Source organism: Carica papaya, chromosome 8, assembly GCF_054855325.1.
Source record: "Carica papaya isolate Zhongbai chromosome 8, ASM5485532v1, whole genome shotgun sequence".
Lineage (NCBI taxonomy): Eukaryota > Viridiplantae > Streptophyta > Magnoliopsida > Brassicales > Caricaceae > Carica > Carica papaya.
This window is the reverse complement of record NC_142316.1, coordinates 21616079-21637842: the sequence shown is the minus strand read 5'-3', so window position 1 is coordinate 21637842 and position 21764 is coordinate 21616079. Positions and strand designations below refer to the sequence as shown.

Below are 21764 nucleotides of genomic sequence, written 5' to 3'. Positions count from 1 at the left end.
AGCGATCATACAAGCACTAATGCAACGGATTCTATCAGAACTCTGCAGTTAAGGGTGCTTGGCGAGAGTAGTACTAGGATGGGTAACCTCCTGCGAAGTCCTTATTTTTCACCCATTTTATTGTGAAGTCCTCTTGTTGCACCCATTTTTTTACAGATGATTCTTTCGACGCTTCGCGCGACTTTAATTATGGTCTGCAAGTTTATTCGCAAATGTGAGTCACGACACTGTGACATTTTACTTGATATTAGAACGAGAACGGGAGGTGCAGTGTGCACGCACAAGGAAACAAATTACGGGAGGCGGAAGAAAGGGGAAGGATTGTATGAATTTGCAGCGCAAAATTAAATAGTTCGATCATACCAGCACCATTGCGCTCGATCTCATTAGAACTACGTAGTTAAGTGTGCTTGGGCGAGAGTAGTTCTCGGATGGGTGACCTCCTGGGAAATCCTCGTGTCGCACCAATTTTTTTTTCAGACGGGTCATTCGACGTTACGCGCGACTGGAACTCTGGTCAGCTGGTTTATACACAAATATGAGTCAAGCAAGGGCATTTTAATCGATATTAGAACGAGAAAGAGAGGTGTAGTTTGAACGCACAAGGAAACAAATGATGGGAGGGGGGAAGGGAAGGAGAAGGAGTGTATGTAATTTCAGCACAAAATTAAACAGGTGCGATCATACCAGCACAAATGCACCGGATCCTATCAGTACTCCGCACTTAAGTGTGCTTTGGCGAAAGTATTATAAGGATGGGTTATCTCCTTGGAAGTTCTCGTGTTGCACCCATTTTTTTTTTCAAATGGGTCGTTCGACGTTACGCGCGACTAGAACTATGGTCCGCTGTTTTATACGCAAAAGTGAGTCAAGACGCATGGGCATTTTAATTGATATTAGAACGAGAAGGAGAGGTGAAGTGCGAACGCACCAGGAAACAAATGACGAGAGGGGGAAGAAAGGAGGAGTGTATTTATTTGCAGCGCGAAATAAAACAGGTACGATCATACCAGCACTAATTCACCAGATCCCATCAGAAATACACAGTTAAGTGTGCTTGGGCGAGAGTAGTACTTAGATTGGTGACCTCCTGGGAAGTCCTCGTGTTGTACCCATTATTTTTCGAATGGATAGTTCGACGTTACGCACGAATGGAATTATGAACCGCTGGTTCATTTGCAAAGTGAGTCACGGTGCCGGGGCATTTTACTTGATATTAGAACGAGAAGGAGAGATGCAGAGTGCACGCACAAGGAAACAAATGATGGGAGGGGGGATGGAAGGAGAAAGAGTGTTTGTATTTGCAGCGCAGAATGAAACATGAGCGATCATACCAGAATTAATGCAACGGATTCTATCAGAACTCCGCAAGTTAAGGGTGCTTGGGCGAGAATAGTACTAAAATGGCTTACCTACTGCGAAGTCCTTATATTTCACCCATTTTCTTGGGAAGTCCTCGTGTTGCACTCATTTTTTTTGTAGATGATTCTTTCGACGTTACACGCGACTTAAATTATGGTCCGCAGGTTTATTCGCAAATGTGAGTCTTGGCGCCGTGGCATTTTACTTGATATTAGAACGAGAACGAGAGGTGCAGTGCGCACGCACAAGAAAACAAATGAGGGGAGCGGCAAAGGAAGGAGAAGGAGTGTATGTATTTGCAGCGCGAAATTAAACAGGTGCGATCATACCAGCACTAATGCACCGGATCCCATCAGAACTCCGCAGCTAAGCATGTTTGGGCGAGAGTAGTACTCGGATAGGTGACCTCCTGGGAAGTCCTCGTGTTGCACCCATTTTTTTTCGGATGGGTCGTTTGACGTTACGCGCGAATGGAATTATGAACTGCTGGTTCATTCGCAAAGGTGAGTCACGGTGCCGGGTAATTTTACTTGATATTAGAACGAGAAGGAGAGATGCAGAGTGCACGCACAAGGAAACAAATGACGAGGGATGGAAGGAGAAAGCGTGTATGTATTTGCAGCGCAGAATGAAACATGAGCGATCATACCAGCACTAATGCAACGGATTCTATCAGAACTCCGCAGGTAAGGGTGCTTGGGCGAGAGTAGTACTAGGATGGGTTACCTCCTGCGAAGTCCTTGTATTTCACCCATTTTCTTGAAAAGTCCTCGTGTTGCAACCATTTATTTGCAGATGATTCTTTCGTAGTTACGCACGACTTGAATTATTGTCCGCAGGTTTATTCGCAAATGTGAGTCACGGTTCCGTGGCATTTTACTTGATATTAGACCGAGAACGGGAGGCGCAGTGCGCACGCACAAGGAAACAAATGATGGGAGGGGAAAGAAAGGAGATGATTGTATGTATTGCAGTGCGAAATTAAACAGGTACGATCATACCAACACTAATGCACCGGATCCCATCAGAACTCTGCAGTTAAGTGTGCTTGGGCGAGAGTAGTACTCGGATGGGTGACCTCCTGGGAAGTCCTCGTGTCGCACCAATTTTTTTTTGGATGGGTCGTTTGATGTTACGCGGGAATGGAATTAAGAACCGCTGGTTCATTCGTAAAGGTGAGTCATGGTGCCGGGTAATTTTACTTGATATTAGAACGAGAAGGAGAGATGCAGAGTGCACGCACAAGGAAACAAATGACGGGGGATTGAAGGAGAAAGCGTGTATGTATTTGCAGCGCAGAATGAAACATGAGCGATCATACCAGCACTAATGCAACAGATTCTATCAGAACTCCGCAGGTAAGGGTGCTTGGGCGAGAGTAGTACTAGGATGGGTTACCTCCTGCGAAGTCCTTGTATTTCACCAATTTTCTTGAAAAGTCTTCGTGTTGCAACCATTTATTTGCAGATGATTCTTTCGTAGTTACGCACGACTTGAATTATTGTCCGCAGGTTTATTCGCAAATGTGAGTCACGGTTCCGTGGTATTTTACTTGATACTAGAACGAGAACGGGAGGTGCAGTGCGCACGCACAAGGAAACAAATGATGGGAGGGGAAAGAAGGGAGAAGAATTGTATGTATTGCAGTACGAAATTAAACAGGTACGATCATACCAACACTAATCCACCGGATCCCATCAGAACTCTGCAGTTAAGTGTGTTTGGGCGAGAGTAGTACTCGGATGGGTGACCTTTCGGGAAGTCCTCGTTTCGCACCAATTTTTTTTCAGACGGGTCGTTCAACGTTACGCGCGACTGAAACTATGGTCATCTGGTTTATACGCAAATGTGAGTCAAGAAGTAGAGGCATTTTGATCGATATTAGAACGAGAAGGAGAGGTTCAGTGTGTACGCACAAGTAAACAAATGATGGGAGGGGGGAGGAATGGAGAAGGAGTGTATGTATTTTCAGCACAAAATTAAGCAGGTGCGATCATACAAGCACAAATGCACCGGATCCCATCAGAACTCCGCAGTTAAGTGTGCTTTGGTGAAAGTAGTACAAGGATGGGTTACCTCCTGGGAAGTTTTTGTGTTGCACCCATTTTTTTTTCAGATAGGCCGTTCGACGTTACGCGCGACATTAATTATGGTCTGTAGATTTATTCGCAAATGTGAGTCACGGCGCCATGGTATTTTACTTGATATTTGAAGGAGATCAAGAGGTGCAGTGCGCACGCACAAGGAAACAAATGACGGGAGGGGGAAGAAAGGAGAAGGAGTGTATGTATTTACAGCGCGAAGTTAAACAGTTGCGATCATGCCAGCACTAATGCACCGGATCCCATCAGAACTCTGCAGTTAAGTGTGCTTGGGTGAGAGTAGTACTCGGTTAGGGGACTTCTTGGGAATTTTTTGTGTCGCACCAATTTTTTTTCAAACGGATCGTTCGACGTTACGCACGACTAGAACTATGGTCAGCTGGTTTATAGACAAATGTGAGTCAAAAGCAGGGGCATTTTAATTGATATTAGAACGAGAATGAGAGGTGCAGTGTGAACGCATAAGGAAACAAATGATGGGAGGGGGGAGGGAAGGAGAAGGATTGTATGTATTTTCAGCACAAAATGAAACAGGTGCGATCATACTAGCACAAATGCACCGAATCCCATCATTACTCCGCAGTTAAGTTTTCTTTGGCGAAAGTAGTACAAGGATGGGTTACCTCCTGGGAAGTCCTCGTGTCGCACCAAGTTTTTTACAGATAGGTCGTTTGACATTACGCGCGACTGCAACTATGATCTGCTGGTTTATAGGCAAATGTCAGTCAAGAAGCACGGACATTTTAATCGATATTAGAACGAGAAGGAGAGGTGCAGTGTGAACGCACAAGGAAACAAATGATGGGAGCGGGGAGGGAAGGAGAAGAAGTGTATGTATTTTCAGCACGAAATGAAACAGGTGCGATCATACCAGCACAAATGCACCGGATCCCATCAGAACTCCGCAGTTAAGTTTGCTTTGGCGAAAGTAATACAAGGATGGGTTACCTCCGGAGAAGTTCTTGTGTTGCACCAATTTTTCTTTCAGATGGGTCGTTCGACGTTATGCGCGACTGGAACTATGGTCCGCTGGTTTATACGCAAATGTGAGTCAAGACATAGGGGCATTTTACTTGATATTTGAACAAGAACGGGAGGTGCAGTGCGCACGCACAAGGAAACAAATGACGGGAGGGGGAAGAAAGGAGAAGGAGTGTTTGCATTTGCAGCGCGAAATTAAACAGGTGCGATCATACCAGCAATAATGCACCGGATCCCATCAGAACTCCGCAGTTAAGTTTGCTTGGGCGAGACTAGTACTGGGATGGGTGACCTCCTGGGAAGTCCTCATTTCGCACCAATTTTTTTTTTCAGACGGGTCATTCGACTTTACGCACGACTAGAACTATGGTCTGCTGGTTTAAACGCAAATGTGAGTCAAGAAGTAGGAGCATTTTAATCGATATTAGAACTAGAAGGAGAGGTGCAGTGTGAACGCACAAGGAAACAAATGATGGGAGGGGGGAGGGAAGGAGAAAGAGTGTATGTATTTTCAGCACAAAATGAAATAGGTGCGATCATACTAGCACAAATGCACCGAATCCCATCATTACTCCACAGTTAAGTTTTCTTTGGCGAAAGTAGTACAAGGATGGGTTACCTCTTGGGAAGTCCTCGTGTCGCACCAAGTTTTTTACAGATAGGTCGTTTGACATTACGCGCGACTGCAACTATGGTCCGCTGGTTTATAGGCAAATGTCAGTCAAGAAGCACGGACATTTTAATCGATATTAGAACGAGAAGGAGAGGTGCAGTGTGAACGCACAAGGAAACAAATGATGGGAGCGGGGAGGGAAGGAGAAGAAGTGTATGTATTTTCAGCACGAAATGAAACAGGTGCGATCATACCAGCACAAATGCACCGGATCCCATCAGAACTCCGCAGTTAAGTTTGCTTTGGCGAAAGTAATACAAGGATGGGTTACCTCCGGAGAAGTTCTTGTGTTGCACCAATTTTTCTTTCAGATGGGTCGTTCGACGTTACGCGCGACTGGAACTATGGTCCGCTGGTTTATACGCAAATGTGAGTCAAGACATAGGGGCATTTTACTTGATATTTGAACAAGAACGGGAGGTGCAGTGCACACGCACAAGGAAACAAATGACGGGTGGGGGAAGAAAGGAGAAGGAGTGTTTGCATTTGCAGCGCGAAATTAAACAGGTGCGATCATACCAGCATTAATGCACCGGATCCCATCAGAACTCCGCAGTTAAGTTTGCTTGGGCGAGACTAGTACTGAGATGGGTGACCTCGTGAGAAGTCCTCATTTCGCACCAATTTTTTTTTCAGACGGGTCATTCGACTTTACGCACGACTAGAACTATGGTCTGCTGGTTTAAACGCAAATGTGAGTCAAGAAGTAGTAGCATTTTAATCGATATTAGAACGAGAAGGAGAGGTGCAGTGTGAACGCACAAGGAAACAAATGATGGGAGGGGGGAGGGAAGGAGAAAGAGTGTATGTATTTTCAGCACGAAATGAAACAGGTGCGATCATACCAGCACAAATGTACCGGATCCCATCAGAACTCCGCAGTTAAGTTTTCTTTGGCGAAAGTAATACAAGGATGGGTTACCTCCTGAGAAGTTCTCGTGTTGCACCCATTTTTCTTTCAGATGGGTCGTTCAACGTTACGCGCGACTGGAACTATGGTCCGCTGGTTTATACGCAAATGTGAGTCAAGACATAGGGGCATTTTAGATGATATTTGAACAAGAATGGGAGGTGCAGTGCGCACGCACAAGGAAACAAATGACGGGAGGGGGAAGAAAGGAGAAGGAGTGTTTGTATTTGCAGCGCGAAATTAAACAGGTGCGATCATACCAGCATTAATGCACCAGATCCCATCAGAACTCTGCAGTTAAGTTTGCTTGGGCGAGACTAGTACTGGGATGGGTGACCTCCTGGGAAGTCCTCGTTTCGCACTAATTTTTTTTCAGACGGGTCATTCGACTTTACGCACGACTAGAACTATGGTCTGCTGGTTTAAACGCAAATGTGAGTCAAGAAGTAGGAGCATTTTAATCTATATTAGAACGAGAATGAGAGGTGTAGTGTGAACGCACAAGGAAACACATTATGGGAGGGAGGAGGGAAGGAGAAGGAGTGTATGTATTTTCAGCACGAAATTAAACGGGTGTGATCATACCAGCACAAATGCATCAGATCCCATCAGAACTCCGCAGTTAAGTGTGCTTTGGCGAAAGTAGTACAAAGATGGGTTACCTCCTGGGAAGTTTTCGTGTTGCACCCATTTTTTTTTCAAATGGGTCGTTCGACGTTACGGGCGACTGGAACTATTGTCCGCTGGTTTATAAGCAAATGTGAGTCAAGACGCAAGGGCATTTTAATTTATATTAGAACGAGAAGGAGAGGTGAAGTGTGAACGCACCAGGAAACAAATGACGGGAGGGGGAAGAAAGGAGAAGGAGTGTATGTATTTTTAGTGCGAAATGACACAGGTGCGATCATACTAGCACTATGCACCGGATCCCATCGGAACTCCATAGATAAGTGTGCATGGGCGAGTGTAGTACTCGGATGGGTGACCTCCTGGGAAGTCCTCGTGTTGCACCCATTTTTTTTCGGATGGGTCGTTCGACGTTACGAACGAATGGATTTATGAACCGCTGGTTCATTCGCAAAGGTGAGTCACAGAACCGAGGCATTTTACTTGATATTAGAAAGAGAATGAGAGATGCAGAGTGCACGCACAAGGAAACAAATGACGGGAGGGGGGATGGAAGGAGAAAGAGTGTATGTATTTGCAGCGCATAATGAAACATGAGCGATCATACCAGAACTAATGCCACGGATTCTATCAGAACTCCACAAGTTAAGGGTGCTTGGGCGAGAGTGGTACTAGGATGGGTGACCTCCTGCGAAGTCCTTATATTTCACCAATTTTCTTGGGAAGTCCTCGTGTTGCACTCATTTTTTTGCAGATGATTCTTTCGACGTTACGCGCGACTTGATTTATGGTCCGCATGTTTATTCGCAAATGTGAGTCATGGTGCCGTGGCATTTTACTTGATATTTGAACGAGAACGGGAGGTGCAGTGCGCACGCACAAGAAACAAATGACGGGAGGGGGAAGAAAGGAGAAGGATTGTATGTATTTGCAGCACAAAATTAAATAGGTTGGATCATACCAGCACTAATGCACCGGATCCCATCAAAACTCCGCAGTTAATTGTGCTTTGGCGAGAGTAGTACTCGGATGGGTGACCTCCTGGGAAGTTCTCGTGTCGCACCAATTTTTTTTCAAACGGGTCGTTCAATGTTATGCACGACTGGAACTATAGTCCGCTGGTTTATACGCAAATGTGAGTCAAGAAGCAGGGGCATTTTAATCGATATTAAAACGAGAAAGAGAGGTGCAGTGTGAACGCACAAGGAAACAAATGAAGGGAGGGGGGAGGGAAGGATAAGGAGTGTATGTATTTTAAGCACGAAATGAAACACGTGCTATCATACCAGCACAAATGCACCGGATCCCATTAGAACTCCAGTTAAGTTTGCTTTGGATAAAGTAGTACAAGGATGGGTTTCCTCCTGGGAAGTTCCCGTGTTGCACCCTTTTTTTTTCAGATGGGTCGTTCGACGTTACGTGCGACTGGAACTATGGTCCGCTGGTTTATACGCAAATGTGAGTCAAGATGCTGGGGCATTTTAATTGATATTAGAACGAGAAGGAGAGGTGAAGTGTGAACGCACCAGGAAACAAATGACGGGAGGGGGAAGAAAGGAGAAGGAGTGTATGTACTTGCAGCGCGAATCTAAACAGGTGCGATCATGCCAGCACTAATGCACTGGATCCCATCAGAACTCTGCAGTTAAGTGTGCTTGGGCAAGACTAGTACTCGGATGCGTGACCTCATTGGAAGTCCTCGTGTCGCACTAATTTTTTTTCAGACGGGTCGTTCGACGTTACGCACGACTAGAACTAAGGTACGCTGGTTTATACGCAAATATGAGTTAAGTCGCAGGGGCATTTTAAATGATATTAGAACGAGAAGGAGAGGTGAGGTGTGAACGCACCAGGAAACAAACGACGGGAGGGGGAATAAATGAGAAGGAGTGTATGTATTTGCAGCGCGAAATGAAACAAGTGCGATCACACCAGCACTAATTCACCGGATCCAATTAGAACTCCACAGTTAAGTGAGCTTGGGCGAGAGTAGTACTTGGATGGGTGACCTCCTGGGAAGTCCTCGTGTTGCATCCATTTTCTTTTTCAGATGGGCCGTTCGACGTTACGCGTGACTGGAACTATGGTCCACTGGTTTATACGCAAATGTGAGTCAAGACACAGGGGCATTTTAATTGATATTAGAACGAGAAAGATAGGTGAAGTGTGAACGCACAAGGAAACAAATGATGGGAGGGGGGATGGAAGGAGAAAGACTGTATGTATTTGCAGCGCAAAATGAAACATGAGCGATCATACCAGCACTAATGCAACGGATTCTATCAGAACTCCGCGGTTAAGGGTGCTTGGGCGATAGTAGTACTAGGATGGGTGACCTCCTGCGAAGTCCTTATATTGCACCCATTTTATTAAGAAGTCCTCGTGTTGCACCTATTTTTTTGCAGATGATTCTTTCGATGTTACGCGCGACTTGAATTATGGTCCGCAGGTTTATTCGCAAATGTGAGTCACGGCGTCGTGACATTTTACTTGATACTAGAACGAGAACAGGAGGTGCAGTGCGCACGCACAAGGAAACGAATGACGGGAGGGGGAAAAAAGGAAAAGGCATGCATGTATTTGCAGCGGAAAATTAAACAGGTGCGATCATACCAACACTAATGCACCGGATCCCATCAAAACTATGTATTTAATTGTGCTTGGGCGAGAGTAGTACTCAGATGGGTGACCTCCTGGGAAGTCCTCGTGTCGCACAAATTTTTTTTCAGACGGGTCGTTTGACGTTACGTGCGACTCGAACTATGGTCCACTTGTTTATACACAAATGTGAGTCAAGAAGCAGGGGCATTTTAATCGATATTAGAACGAGAAGGAGAGGTGCAGTGTGAACGCACAAGTAAACAAATGATGGGAGGAGGGAGGGAAGGAGAAGGATTGTATGTATTTTCAACACAAAATGAAACAGGTGCGATCATACCAGCACAAATGCACCGGATCCCATCAGAACTACGCAGTTAAGTGTACTTTGGCGAAAATAGTACAAGGATGGGTTACCTCCTGGGAAGTTCTCATGTTGCACCCATTTTCTTTCTTTTTCAGATGGGCCGTTCGACGTTACGCGCGACTGGAACTATGGTCTGCTGGTTTATACGCAAATGTGAGTCAAGATGCAGGGGCATTTTAATTGATATTATAACGAGAAGGAGAGGTGAAGTGTGATCGCACCAAGAAACAAATGACGGGAGTGGGAAGAAAGGAGAAGGAGTGTATGTATTTGTAGCGCGAAATGAAACAGGAGCGATCATACCAGCATTAATGCACCGGATCCCATTAGAACTCCGCAGTTAAGTATGCTTGGGCGAGAGTAGTACTCGGATGGGTGACCTGCTGGGGAGTACTCGTGTTGCACCAATTTTGTTTTCGGATGGGTTATTCGACGTTTCACGGGAATAGAATTATGAACCGCTGGTTCATTCGTAAATGTGAGTCACGGTGCCGAGTAAGTTTACTTGATATTAGAACGAGAAGGATAGATTTAGAGTGCACGCACAAGAAAACAAATGACGGGATGGGGATGGAAGGAGAAAGAGTGTATGTATTTGCAGCGCATAATGAAACATGAGCGATCATAAATGCACCGGATCCCATCAGAACTCTACAGTTAAGTGTGCTTTGGCGAGGGTAGTACTCGGATGGGTGACGTCCTGGGAAGTCCTCGTGTTGCACCAATTTTTTTTCGGATGGATTGTTCGACGTTACTCGCGAATGTAATTATGATCCGCTGGTTCATTCGTAAAGGTGAGTCACGGTGCCGGGGCATTTTACTTGATATTAGAACGAGAAGAAAAGATGCAGAGTGCACCCACAAGGAAACAAATGACCGAAGGGGGGATGGAAGGAGAAAGAGTGTATGTATATGCAGCGAAGAATGAATCATGAGCGCTCATACCAGAACTAATGCAACGGATTCTATCAGAACTCCGCAATTTAAGGGTGCATGGGCGAGAGTAGTACTAGGATGGGTTACTTCTTGCGAAGTCTTTATATTTTAGCCACTTTCTTGTGAAGTCCTCGTGTTGCACCCATTTTTTTGCAGACGATTCTTTCGATGTTACGCGCGACTTTAATTATGGTGCGCAGGTTTATTCACAAATGTGAGTCACAGCGCCGAAGCATTTTACTTGATATTTAAACAAGAATGAGAGGTGCAGTGTGTACGCACAAGGAAACAAATGACGAGAGGGGGAAGAAAGGAGAAAGAGTGTACGTATTTGCAGCGTGAAATTAAACAGGTGCGATTATACGAGCAATAAAGAACCGGATCCCATCAGAACTTTGCAGTTAAGTGTGCTTGGGCGAGAGTAGTACTCGAATGGGTGACCTCCTTGAAAGTCCTCGTGTCGCACCAATTTTTTTTCAGACGGGTCGTTCGACGTTACACGCAACTGGAATTATGGTCCACTGGTTTATATGCAAATGTGAGTCAAGAAGCAGGGACATTTTAATCGATATTAGAACGAGAAGGAGAGGCGCAGTGTGAACGCACAAGGAAACAAATGATGGGAGGGGGGAGGGAAGGAGAAGGAGTGTATGTATTTTCAGCACGAAATGAAACAGGTGCGATCATACCAGCACAAATGCACCGGATCCCATCAGAACTCCGCAGTTAAGTGTGCTTTGGCGAAAGTAGTACAAGGATGGGTTACCTCCTGAGAAGTTCTCGTGTTGCACCCATTTTTTTTCAGATGGGCCATTCGACGTTACGGGCGACTGGAATAATGGTCTGCTGGTTTATACGCAAATGTGAGTGAAGACGCAGGGGCATTTTAATTGATATTAGAACGAGGAGAGGTAAAGTGTGAACGCACCAGGAAACAAATGATGGGAGGGGGAAGAAAGAAGAAGGAGTGTATGTATTTGCAGCGCAAAATGAAACAGGTGCGATCACACCAGCACTAAAGCACCGTATCCGAACAGAGCTCCGTAATTAAGTTTGCTTGGGCGAGAGTAATACTCGGATGGGTGACCTCCTGGGAAGTCCTCGTGTTGCACCCATTTTTTTTTCGGATGGGTCGTTCGACGTTACGCGCGAATGGAATTATGAACCGCTGGTTCATTCGCAAAGGTGAGTCACAGTGCCGAGGCATTTTACTTGATATTAGAATGAGAAGGAGAGATGCAGAGTGCACGCACAAGGAAACAAATGACGGGATGGGGGATGGAGGGAAAAAGAGTGTATGTATTTGCAGCACAGAATAAAACATGAGCGATCATACCAGCACTAATGCAACGGATTCTATCAGAACTCCGCAAGTTATGGCTGTTTGGGTGAGCTCCTGCGAAGACCTTATAATTCACTCATTTTTTTGGGAAGTCCTCGTGTTGCACTCATTTTTTTGCTGATGATTCTTTCAACGTTATGCACGACTTGAATTATGGTCCGCAGGTTTATTCGTAAATGTGAGTCACGGTGCCGTGGCATTTTACTTGATATTAGAGTGAGAACGGGAGGTGCAGTGCGCACGCACGAAGAAACAAATGATGGGAGGGGGAAGAAAGGAGAAGGAGTTTATGTATTTGCAGCGCGAAATTAAATAGGTGCGATCATACCAGCACTAATGCACCGGATCCCATCAGAACTCCGAAGTTAAGTGTGCTTGGGCGAGAGTATTACTCGAATGGGTGACCTCCTGGGAAGTCCTCGTGTCGCACCAATTTTTTTTCAGACGGGTCGTTTGATGTTATGCGCGACTGGAACTATGGTCCGCTTGTTTATACGCAAATATGGGTGAAGAAGTAGGGGCATTTTAATCGATATTAAAACGAGAATGAGAGGTACAGTGTGAACGCACAAGGAAACAAATGATGGGAGGGGGGAGGGAAGGAGAAGGAGTGGATGTATTTTCAGCACGAAATGAAACAAGTGCGATCATACCAGTACAAATGCACCGGATCCCACCAGTACTCCGCAGTTAAGTGTGCTTTGGCGAAAGTAGTACAGGGATGGGTTACCTCTTGGGAAGTTCTCGTGTTGCACCAATTTTTTTTTTCAGATGGGTCATTCGACGTTACGCGCGACTCGAACTATGGTCCACTGGTTTATACGCAAATGTGAGTCAAGATGCAGGGGCATTTTAATTTATATTAGAACGATATGGAGAGGTGAAGTGTGAACGCACCAGGAAACAAATGACGGGAGGGGGAAGAATGGAGAAGGAGTGTATCTATTTGCAGCGCGAAATGAAACGGGTGCGATAATACCAGCACTAATGCACCGGATCCCATCAGAACTCCGCAGTTAAGTGTGCTTGGGCGAGAGTACTACCCGGATGTGTGACCTCTTGGGAAGTCCTCGTGTTGCACCCACTTTTTTTCGGATGGGTCGTTCGACATTACGCTAGAATAGAATTATGAACCGCTGGTTCATTCGTAAAGGTGAGTCACGGTACCGGGGCATTTTACTAGATATTAGAATGAGAAGGAGAGATGCAGAGTGCACCCACAAGGAAACAAATAACGGGAGGGGCGATGGAATGATTTGCAGCGCATAATTAAACATGAGCGATCATACCAGCACTAATGCAACGGATTCTATATGAACTCCGCAAATTAAGGGTGCTTGGGCGAGAGTAGTACTAGGATGGGTGACCTCCTGCGAAGTCTTTATATTTCACCCATTTTCTTGGGAAGTCCTCGTGTTGCACCCATTTTTTTGCAGATGATTCTTTCGAAGTTACGCACGACTTGAATTATGGTCCGCAGGTTTATTCGCAAATGTGAGTCACGGCGCCATGGAATTTTACTTGATATTTGAACGAGAACGGGAGGTGCAGTGCGCACGCATAAGGAAACAAATGACGAGAGGGGGAAGAAATGAGAAAGAGTGTACGTATTTGCAGCGTGAAATTAAACAGGTGCGATTATACGAGCAATAAAGAACCGGATCCCATCAGAACTTTGCAGTTAAGTGTGCTTGGGCGAGAGTAGTACTCGGATGGGTGACATCCTGGGAAGTCCTCGTGTCGTACAAATTTTTTTTTAGACAGGTCGTTCGACGTTTTGCGCGACTCGAACTATGGTCCGCTTGTTTATGCGCAAATTTGAGTCAAGAAGCAGGGGCATTTTAATTGATATTAGAACAAGAAGGAGAGGTGCAGTATGACCGAACAAGGAAACAAATAATGGGAGGGGGGAGGGAAGGAGAAGGAGTGTATGTATTTGTAGCGCGAAAAGAAACAAGTGCGATCATACCGGCACAAATGCACCGTATCCCATCAGAACTCCGCAGTTAAGTGTGCTTTGGCGAATGTAGTACAATGATGGGTTACCTCCTGGGAAGTTCTCGTGTTGCACCCTTTTTTTTTTTCAGATTGGTCGTTCGACGTTACGCACGACTTGAACTACGGTCCGGTTGTTTATACGCAAATGTGAGTTAAGACGCAGGGGCATTTTAATTGATATTAGAACGATATGGAGAGGCGAATTGTGAATGCACCAGGAAACAAATGACAGGAGGGGGAAGAAAGGAGAAGGAGTGTATCTATTTGTAGCGCGAAATGAAACAGGTGTGATCATACTAGCACTAATGCACCGGATCCCATTAGAACTCCGCAGTTAAGTGTGCTTGGGCGAGAGTACTACTCGGATGTGTGACCTCCTGGGAAGTCCTCGTGTTGCACCCACTTTTTTTCGGATCGGTCGTTCAACGTTACACTCAAATGGAATTATGAACCGCTGGTTCATTCGTAAAGGTGAGTCACAGTGCCAGGGCATTTTACTAGATATTAGAATGAGAATGAGAGATGTAGAGTGCACGCACAAGGAAACAAATAACGGGAGGGGGAATGGAATGATTTGCAGCGTAGAATTAAACATGAGCGATCATACCAGCACTAATGCAACAGATTCTATCAGAACTCCGCAAATTAAGGGTGTTTCGGCGAGAGTAGTACTACGATGGGTGACCTCTTGCGAAGTCTTTATATTTCACCCATTTTTTTGGGAAGTTCTCGTGTTGCACCCATTTTTTTGCAGATGATTCTTTCGAAGTTACGCGCGACTTGAATTATGGTCCGCAGGTTTATTCGCAAATGTGAGTCACGGCGCCATGGAATTTTACTTGATATTTGAACGAGAACGGGAGGTGCAGAGCGCACGCACAAGGAAACAAATGACGAGAGGGGGAAGAAAGGAGAAGGAGTGTATGTATTTGCAGTGCAAAACTAACTGGTGCGATCATATCAGCACTAATGCACCGGATCCCATCAGAACTCCGCAGTTAAGTGTGCTTGGGCGAGAGTAGTACTCGGATGGGTGACCTCCTGGGAAGTCCTTGTTTCGCACAAATTTTTTTTTAGACAGGTCGTTCGACGTTACTCGCGACTGGAACTATGGTCCGCTTGTTTATGCGCAAATTTGAGTCAAGAAGCAGGGGCATTTTAATTGATATTAGAACAAGAAGGAGAGATGCAGTGTGAACGCACAAGGAAACAAATAATGGAAGGGGGAGGGAAGGAGAAGGAGTGTATGTATTTGCAGCGCAAAAAGAAACAGGTGCGATCATACCAGCACTAATGCACCGGATCCCATCAGAACTCCACAGTTAAGTGTGCTTTGGCGAATGTAGTACAATGATGGGTTACCTCCTGGGAAGTTCTCGTGTTGCACCCTTTTTTTTTTAGATGGGTCGTTCGATGTTACGCACGACTGGAACTACGGTCCAGTTGTTTATACGCAAATGTGAGTCAAGATGCAGGGGCATTTTTATTGATATTAGAACGATATGGAGAGGTGAAGTGTGAATGCAGCAGGAAACAAATGACGGGAGGGGGAAGAAAGGAGAAGGAGTGTAACTATTTGCAGTGCGAAATGAAACAGGTGCGATCATACCAGCACTAATGCACCGGATCCCATCAGAACTTCAAAGTTAAGTGTGCTTGGGCGAGAGTACAACTTTGATGTGTGACCTCCTGGGAAGTCCTCGTGTTGCACCCACTTTTTTTTGGATGGGTCGTTCGACGTTACACTCGAATGGAATTATGAACCGCTAGTTCATTCGTAAAGGTGAGTCACGGTGCTGGGGCATTTTACTAGATATTAGAATGAGAATGAGAGATGCAGAGTGCACGCACAAGGAAACAAATAACGGGAGGGGCGATGGAATGATTTACAGCGCAGAATTAAACATGAGCGATCATACCACCACTAATGCAACGGATTCTATTAGAACTCCGCAAATTAAGGGTGCTTGGGCGAGAGTAGTACTAGGATGGGTGACCTCCTGCGAAGTCTTTATATTTCACCCATTTTCTTGGGAAGTCTTCCTGTTGCACCCATTTTTTGCAGATGATTCTTTCGAAGTTACGTGCGACTTGAATTATGGTCCGCAGGTTTATTCGCAAATGTGAGTCACGGCACCATGGAATTTTACTTGATATTTGAATGAGAACGGGAGGTGCAGTGCGCACGCACAAGGAAACAAATGATGGGAGGGGGAAGAAAGGAGAAGGAGTGTATGTATTTGTAGCGCGAAATTAAACAGGTGCGATCATACCAGCACTAATGCACCGGATCCCATCAAAACTCCTCAGTTAAGTGTGCTTGGGTGAGAGTAGTACTCGTATGGGTGACCTCTATGGAAGTCCTCATGTCGCACCAATTTTTTTTCCGACGGGTTGCTCGACGTTACGTGCGACTGGAACTATGGTCCGCTGGTTTATAGGCAAATGTGAGTCAAGAAGTAGGGACATTTTAATCGATATTAGAATGAGAAGGAGAGGTGCAGTGTGAACGCACAAGGAAACAAATGATGGGAGGGGGGAGGGAAGGAGAAGGAGTGTATGTATTTTTAGCACGAAATGAAACAAGTGCGATCATACTAGCACAAATGCACCGGATCCCATCAGAACTCCGCAGTTAATGTGCTTTGGCGAAAGTAATACAAGGATGGGTTACCTCCTGGGAAGTTTTCGTGTTGCATCCATTTTTTTTTTCAGATGGGTCGTTCGATGTTACGCACGACTGGAACTATGGTCCGCTGGTTTATACACAAATGTGAGTCAAGACGCAGGGGGCATTTAATTGATATTAGAACAAGAAGGAGAGGTGAAGTGTGAACGCAGCAGGAAACAAATGACGGGAGGGGGACGAAAGGAGAAAGAGTTTATGTATTTGCAGCGCGAAATGAAACAAGTGCGATCATACCAGCACTAATGCACCGGATCTCATCAGAACTCTGCAGTTAAGTGTGCTTGGGCGAGAGTAGTACTCGAATGGGTGACCTCTTGGGAAGTCTTCGTGTTGCATCCATTTTTTTTTCGGATGGGTCATTCGACGTTACCCGCGAATGGAATTATGAATCGCTGGTTCATTTGCAAAGGTGAGTCACGGTGCCGGGGCATTTTACTTGATATTAGAACGAGAAGGAGAGATGCAGAGTGCACGCACAAGGAAACAAATGACGGGAGGGGGGATGGGAGGAGAAAGAGTGTATGTATTTGCAGCGCAGAGTGAAACATGAGCGATGATACCAAAACTAATGCAACGGATTCTATCAGAACTCAGCGGTTAAGGGTGCTTGAGTGAGAGTAGTACTAGGATGGGTGACCTCCTGCGAAGTCCTTATATTTCACCCATTTTCTTCGGAAGTCCTCATGTTGCAACCATTTTTTTGCAGATGATTCTTTCGATGTTACGCGCGACTTGAATTATGGTCCGCAGGTTTATTCGCAAATGTGAGTCACAGCGTCGTGGCATTTATTTGATATTTGAACGAGAACAGGAGGTGCAGTGCGCACACACAAGGAAACAAATGATAGGAGGGGGATGAAAGGAGAAGGAGTGTATGTATTTGCAGTGCGAAATTAAACAGGTGCGATCATACCAGCACTAATGCACCGGATCCCATCAGAACTCCGCAGTTAAGGGTGCCTGGGCGAGAGTAGTACTAGGATGGGTGACCTCCTGGGAAGTCCTTATATTTCATCCATTTTCTTGGGATGTCCTCGTGTTGCACCCATTTTTTTTTCAGATGATTCTTTCGACGTTACGCGCGACTTGAATTATGGTCCGCAGGTTTATTCGCAAATGTGAGTCATGACGCCGTGGTATTTTACTTTGTATTTGAACGAGAACAGGAGGTGCAGTGTGAACGCACAAGGAAACAAATGACGGGAGGGGGAAGAAAGGAGAAGGATTTTATGTATTTGCCACGAGAAATTAAATAGGTGCGATCATACTAGCACTAATGCACCAGATCCCATCAGAACTCCGTAGTTAACTGTGCTTGGGCGAGAGTAGTACTCGGATGGGTGACCTCCTCGGATGTCCTCGTGTCGCACAAATTTTTTTTCAGATGGGTCGTTTGAAATTACGGGTGACTGGAGCTATGGTCCGCTGGTTTGTACGCAAATGTGAGTCAAGAAGTAGGGGCATTTTAATCAATATTAGAACGAGAAGGAGAGGTACAGTGTGAACGCACAAGGAAACAAATGATGGGAGGGGGATAGAAGGAGAAGGAGTGTATGTATTTTCAGCAGGAAATAAAACAGGTGCGATCATACCAGCACAAATGCACCGGATCCCATCAGAACTCCGCATTTAAGTGTGCTTTCGCGAGAGTAGTACAAGGATGGGTTACCTCCTGCGAAGTCCTTATATTTCACCCATTTTCTTGGGAAGTCCTCGTCTTGCACCCATTTTTTTGCAGATGATTCTTTCGATGTTACGCGCGACTTGAATTATGGTTCGTAGGGTTATTCGCAAATGTGAGTCATGGCGCCGTGGAATTTTACTTGATTTATTAACCAGAATGGGAGGTGCAGTGCGCACACACAAGGAAACAAATGACGAGAGGGGGAAGAAAGGAGAAGGAGTGTATGTATTTGCAGTGCAAAATTAAACAGGTGCGATCATACCAGCACAAATGCACTGGATCCCATCAGAACTCCGGAGTTAAGTGTGCATGGTTGAGAGTAGTACTCAGATAGGTGACCTCCTCGGAAGTCCTCGTGTCGCACCAATTTTTTTTCAGAGGGGTCGTTCGACGTTACGCCCGACTGGAGCTATGGTCCGCTGGTTTATACGCAAATGTGAGTTAAGAAGCAGGGGCATTTTAATCGATATTAGAACGAGAAGGAGAGGTGCAGTGTGAACGCACAAGGAAACAAATGATGGGAGGGGGGATGGAAGGAGAAGGAGTGCATGTATTTTTAGCACGAAATAAAACAGGTGCGATCATACCAGCACTAATGCAACGGATTCTATCAGAACTCCGCAGGTAAGGGTGCTAGTGCGAGAGTAGTACTAGGATGGTTTACCTCCTGCGAAGTCCTTATATTTTATCTATTTTCTTGGGAAGTCCTCGTATTGCACCCATTTTTTTGCAGATGATTCTTTCGATATTACGCGCGACTTGAATTATGGTCCGTAGGTTTATTCGCAAATATGAGTCACGGCGCCGTGGAATTTTACTTGATATATTAACGAGAACGGGAGGTGCATAGCGCACACACAAGGAAACAAATGACGGGAGGGGGAAGAAAGGAGAAGGAGTGTATGTATTTGCAGCGCGAAATTAAACAGGTGCGATCATGCCAGCACTAATGTACCGGATCCCATCAGAACTCCGCAGTTAAGTGTGCTTGGTCGAGAGTAGTGCTCGGATGGGTGATCTCCTAGGAAGTCCTCGTGTCGCACCAATTTTTTTTTAGACGTGTCGTTCGACGTTACGCGCGACTGGAACTATTGTCCGCTTGTTTATACTCAAATGTGAGTCAAGAAGCAGAGGCATTTTAATCGATATTAGAACGAGAAGGAGAGGTGCACTGTGAACGCACAAGAAAACAAATGATGGGAGGGGAGAGGGAAGGAGAAGGAGTTTATGTATTTTCAGCACGAAATGAAACAGGTGCGATCATACAAGCACAAATGCACTGGATCCCATCAGAACTCCATAGTTAAGTGTGCTTTGGTGAAAGTAGTACAAGGATGGGTTACATCCTGGGAAGTTCTCGTGTTGCACCCATTTTTTTTTTCCAGATGGGTCGTTCGATGTTACGCGCGACTGGAACTATGGTCCGCTGGTTTATACGCAAATGTGAGTCAAGACGCAGGGGCATTTTAATTGATATTAGAACGAGAAGGAGAGGTGAAGTGAGAACGCACCAGGAAACAAATGAAGGGAGGGGGAAGAAATGAGAAGGAGTGTATGTATTTGCAGCGCGAAATGAAACAGTTGTGATCATACCAGCACTAATGCAACGGATTCTACCAAAACTCTGCAAGTTAAGGGTGCTTGGGCGAGAGTAGTACTAGGATGGGTCACCTGCTGCGAAGTCCTTATATTTCACCCATTTTCTTGGGAAGTCCTCGTGTTGCACCCATTTTTTTGCAGATGATTATATCGACGTTGTGCGCGACTTGAATTATTGTCCGCAAGTTTATTCGCAAATTGAGTCACGGAGCCGTGGCATTTTACTTGATATTTGAACGAGAACGGGAGGTGCAGTGCGCACGCACAAGGAAACAAATGACGGAAGGGGGATTAAAGGAGAAGGAGTGTATGTATTTGCAGCGAGAAATTAAACAGGTGCTATCATACCAGCACTAATGCACTGGATCTCATCAGAACTCCGCAGTTAAGTTTGCTTGGACGAGAGTAGTACGCGGGTGGGTGACCTCCTGGGAAGTCCTCGTGTTGCACTAATTTTTTTTCAGACGTGTCGTTCGACGTTACGCGCGACTGGAACTATGGTCCGCTGGTTTATACGCAAATGTGAGTCAAGAAGCAATGGCATTTTAATCAATATTAGAACGAGAAGGAGAGGTCAGTGTGAACGCACAAGGAAACAAATGACGGGATGGAGAAGGGAAGGAGAAGGAGTGTATGTATTTTCAGCACGAAATGAAACAGGTGTGATCATACCAGCACAAATGCACTGGATCCCATCATAACTCCGTAGTTAAGTGTACTTTGGCGAAAGTAGTACAAGGATGGGTTACCTCCTGGGAAGTTCTCGTGTTGCACCCATTTTTTTTTTCCAGATAGGTTGTTCGACGTTACGCGCGACTGGAACTATTGTTCGCTGGTTTATACGCAAATATGAGTCAAGACGCATGGGCATTTTAATTGATATTAGAACCAGAAGGAGAGGTGAATTGTGAACGCACCAGGAAACAAATGACGGGAGAGGGAAGAAAGGATAAGGAGTGTATGTATTTACAGCGCGAAATTAAACATGTGCGATCATACCAGCACTAATACATTGGATCCCATCTTAACTCTGCAGTTAAGTGTGCTTGGGCGAGAGTTGTACTCGGATGGGTGAACTCCTTGGAAGTCCTTGTGTCGCACCAATTTTTTTTGAAACGGGTCGTTCGACGTTACGCGCGATTGGAGCTATGGTCCACTTGTTTATATGCAAATGTGAGTCAAAAAGCATGGGCATTTTAATCGATATTAGAACGAGATGGAGAGGTGCAGTGTGAACGCACAAGAAAACAAATTATGGGAGGGGGGAGGGAAGGAGAAGGAGTGTATGTATTTTCAGCACAAATTGAAACTTGTGCGATCATACCAGCAAAAATGCATCAGATCCCATAAGAACACCGCAGTTAAGTGTGCTTTAGCAAAAGTAGTACAAGGATGGGTTACCTTCTGGGAAGTTCTCGTGTTGCACCCATTTTTTTTTTAGATGGGTCGTTCGACGTTACGCGCAACTGGAACTATGGTCCACTGGTTTACACGCAAATGTGAGTTAAGACGCAAGGGCATTTTAATGGATATTTGAACGAGAAGGAGAGGTAAAGTGTGAACGCACAAGGAAACAAATGACGGGAGGAGAAAGAAAAGAGAAGGAGTGTATGTATTTGCAGCGCAAAATGAAACAGGCGCGATCATACCATCACTAATGCACCGGATCCCATTAGAACTCCGCAGCTAAGTGTGCTTGGGCGAGATTAGTACTCAGATGGGTGACCTCCTGGGAAGTCCTCGTGTTGCACCCATTTTTTTTTGGATGGGTCGTTCGACGTTATGCGCGAAGGGAATTATGAACCGCTGGTTCATTCGCAAAGGTGAGTCACGGTGCCTGGGCATTTTACTTGATATTAGAACGAGAATGAGAGATGCAGAGTGCACGCACAAGGA

General features: G+C 45.4%; 3 non-coding genes and 40 pseudogenes across 3 annotated transcripts; all 43 read left to right on the top strand.

Moving 5' to 3' along the window:
• The first annotated feature begins 996 nt into the window (after nucleotides 1–996).
• Nucleotides 997–1115, top strand: LOC148252230 (5S ribosomal RNA; annotated as a pseudogene).
• A 562-nt stretch (nucleotides 1116–1677) lies between these two features.
• LOC148252229 (5S ribosomal RNA) lies at nucleotides 1678–1796 on the top strand (annotated as a pseudogene).
• A 201-nt stretch (nucleotides 1797–1997) lies between these two features.
• LOC148252228 (5S ribosomal RNA) lies at nucleotides 1998–2118 on the top strand (annotated as a pseudogene).
• Nucleotides 2119–2349: 231 nt separating this feature from the next.
• On the top strand, nucleotides 2350–2468 carry LOC148252227 (5S ribosomal RNA; annotated as a pseudogene).
• Nucleotides 2469–3022: 554 nt separating this feature from the next.
• On the top strand, nucleotides 3023–3141 carry LOC148252226 (5S ribosomal RNA; annotated as a pseudogene).
• Nucleotides 3142–3347: 206 nt separating this feature from the next.
• On the top strand, nucleotides 3348–3466 carry LOC148252225 (5S ribosomal RNA; annotated as a pseudogene).
• A 206-nt stretch (nucleotides 3467–3672) lies between these two features.
• On the top strand, nucleotides 3673–3791 carry LOC148252224 (5S ribosomal RNA; annotated as a pseudogene).
• A 530-nt stretch (nucleotides 3792–4321) lies between these two features.
• On the top strand, nucleotides 4322–4440 carry LOC148252223 (5S ribosomal RNA; annotated as a pseudogene).
• Nucleotides 4441–4646: 206 nt separating this feature from the next.
• LOC148252222 (5S ribosomal RNA) lies at nucleotides 4647–4765 on the top strand (annotated as a pseudogene).
• Nucleotides 4766–5298: 533 nt separating this feature from the next.
• Nucleotides 5299–5417, top strand: LOC148252221 (5S ribosomal RNA; annotated as a pseudogene).
• Nucleotides 5418–5623: 206 nt separating this feature from the next.
• LOC148252220 (5S ribosomal RNA) lies at nucleotides 5624–5742 on the top strand (annotated as a pseudogene).
• A 207-nt stretch (nucleotides 5743–5949) lies between these two features.
• On the top strand, nucleotides 5950–6068 carry LOC148252219 (5S ribosomal RNA; annotated as a pseudogene).
• Nucleotides 6069–6274: 206 nt separating this feature from the next.
• Nucleotides 6275–6393, top strand: LOC148252218 (5S ribosomal RNA). Its single transcript, XR_015815573.1, has one exon. It is a non-coding gene; the product is annotated as a 5S ribosomal RNA (ribosomal RNA).
• Nucleotides 6394–6599: 206 nt separating this feature from the next.
• Nucleotides 6600–6718, top strand: LOC148252217 (5S ribosomal RNA; annotated as a pseudogene).
• Nucleotides 6719–6924: 206 nt separating this feature from the next.
• Nucleotides 6925–7042, top strand: LOC148252216 (5S ribosomal RNA; annotated as a pseudogene).
• A 560-nt stretch (nucleotides 7043–7602) lies between these two features.
• On the top strand, nucleotides 7603–7721 carry LOC148252215 (5S ribosomal RNA; annotated as a pseudogene).
• A 528-nt stretch (nucleotides 7722–8249) lies between these two features.
• On the top strand, nucleotides 8250–8368 carry LOC148252214 (5S ribosomal RNA; annotated as a pseudogene).
• A 205-nt stretch (nucleotides 8369–8573) lies between these two features.
• Nucleotides 8574–8692, top strand: LOC148252213 (5S ribosomal RNA; annotated as a pseudogene).
• Nucleotides 8693–9254: 562 nt separating this feature from the next.
• LOC148252212 (5S ribosomal RNA) lies at nucleotides 9255–9373 on the top strand (annotated as a pseudogene).
• A 206-nt stretch (nucleotides 9374–9579) lies between these two features.
• LOC148252211 (5S ribosomal RNA) lies at nucleotides 9580–9698 on the top strand (annotated as a pseudogene).
• Nucleotides 9699–9909: 211 nt separating this feature from the next.
• On the top strand, nucleotides 9910–10028 carry LOC148252210 (5S ribosomal RNA; annotated as a pseudogene).
• An 878-nt stretch (nucleotides 10029–10906) lies between these two features.
• On the top strand, nucleotides 10907–11025 carry LOC148252209 (5S ribosomal RNA; annotated as a pseudogene).
• A 206-nt stretch (nucleotides 11026–11231) lies between these two features.
• Nucleotides 11232–11350, top strand: LOC148252208 (5S ribosomal RNA; annotated as a pseudogene).
• An 862-nt stretch (nucleotides 11351–12212) lies between these two features.
• Nucleotides 12213–12331, top strand: LOC148252207 (5S ribosomal RNA). Its single transcript, XR_015814785.1, has one exon. It is a non-coding gene; the product is annotated as a 5S ribosomal RNA (ribosomal RNA).
• A 206-nt stretch (nucleotides 12332–12537) lies between these two features.
• Nucleotides 12538–12656, top strand: LOC148252206 (5S ribosomal RNA; annotated as a pseudogene).
• A 207-nt stretch (nucleotides 12657–12863) lies between these two features.
• Nucleotides 12864–12982, top strand: LOC148252205 (5S ribosomal RNA; annotated as a pseudogene).
• Nucleotides 12983–13853: 871 nt separating this feature from the next.
• LOC148252204 (5S ribosomal RNA) lies at nucleotides 13854–13972 on the top strand (annotated as a pseudogene).
• A 207-nt stretch (nucleotides 13973–14179) lies between these two features.
• LOC148252203 (5S ribosomal RNA) lies at nucleotides 14180–14298 on the top strand (annotated as a pseudogene).
• Nucleotides 14299–14843: 545 nt separating this feature from the next.
• On the top strand, nucleotides 14844–14962 carry LOC148252202 (5S ribosomal RNA). Its single transcript, XR_015815346.1, has one exon. It is a non-coding gene; the product is annotated as a 5S ribosomal RNA (ribosomal RNA).
• Nucleotides 14963–15167: 205 nt separating this feature from the next.
• On the top strand, nucleotides 15168–15286 carry LOC148252201 (5S ribosomal RNA; annotated as a pseudogene).
• A 205-nt stretch (nucleotides 15287–15491) lies between these two features.
• On the top strand, nucleotides 15492–15610 carry LOC148252200 (5S ribosomal RNA; annotated as a pseudogene).
• Nucleotides 15611–16155: 545 nt separating this feature from the next.
• LOC148252199 (5S ribosomal RNA) lies at nucleotides 16156–16274 on the top strand (annotated as a pseudogene).
• Nucleotides 16275–16480: 206 nt separating this feature from the next.
• On the top strand, nucleotides 16481–16598 carry LOC148252198 (5S ribosomal RNA; annotated as a pseudogene).
• A 207-nt stretch (nucleotides 16599–16805) lies between these two features.
• Nucleotides 16806–16924, top strand: LOC148252197 (5S ribosomal RNA; annotated as a pseudogene).
• A 560-nt stretch (nucleotides 16925–17484) lies between these two features.
• On the top strand, nucleotides 17485–17603 carry LOC148252196 (5S ribosomal RNA; annotated as a pseudogene).
• Nucleotides 17604–17839: 236 nt separating this feature from the next.
• Nucleotides 17840–17958, top strand: LOC148252195 (5S ribosomal RNA; annotated as a pseudogene).
• Nucleotides 17959–18163: 205 nt separating this feature from the next.
• LOC148252194 (5S ribosomal RNA) lies at nucleotides 18164–18282 on the top strand (annotated as a pseudogene).
• A 235-nt stretch (nucleotides 18283–18517) lies between these two features.
• LOC148252193 (5S ribosomal RNA) lies at nucleotides 18518–18636 on the top strand (annotated as a pseudogene).
• A 560-nt stretch (nucleotides 18637–19196) lies between these two features.
• Nucleotides 19197–19315, top strand: LOC148252192 (5S ribosomal RNA; annotated as a pseudogene).
• A 206-nt stretch (nucleotides 19316–19521) lies between these two features.
• LOC148252191 (5S ribosomal RNA) lies at nucleotides 19522–19640 on the top strand (annotated as a pseudogene).
• Nucleotides 19641–20202: 562 nt separating this feature from the next.
• On the top strand, nucleotides 20203–20321 carry LOC148252190 (5S ribosomal RNA; annotated as a pseudogene).
• Nucleotides 20322–20526: 205 nt separating this feature from the next.
• Nucleotides 20527–20645, top strand: LOC148252189 (5S ribosomal RNA; annotated as a pseudogene).
• An 858-nt stretch (nucleotides 20646–21503) lies between these two features.
• LOC148252188 (5S ribosomal RNA) lies at nucleotides 21504–21622 on the top strand (annotated as a pseudogene).
• The last annotated feature ends 142 nt before the right edge of the window (nucleotides 21623–21764 follow it).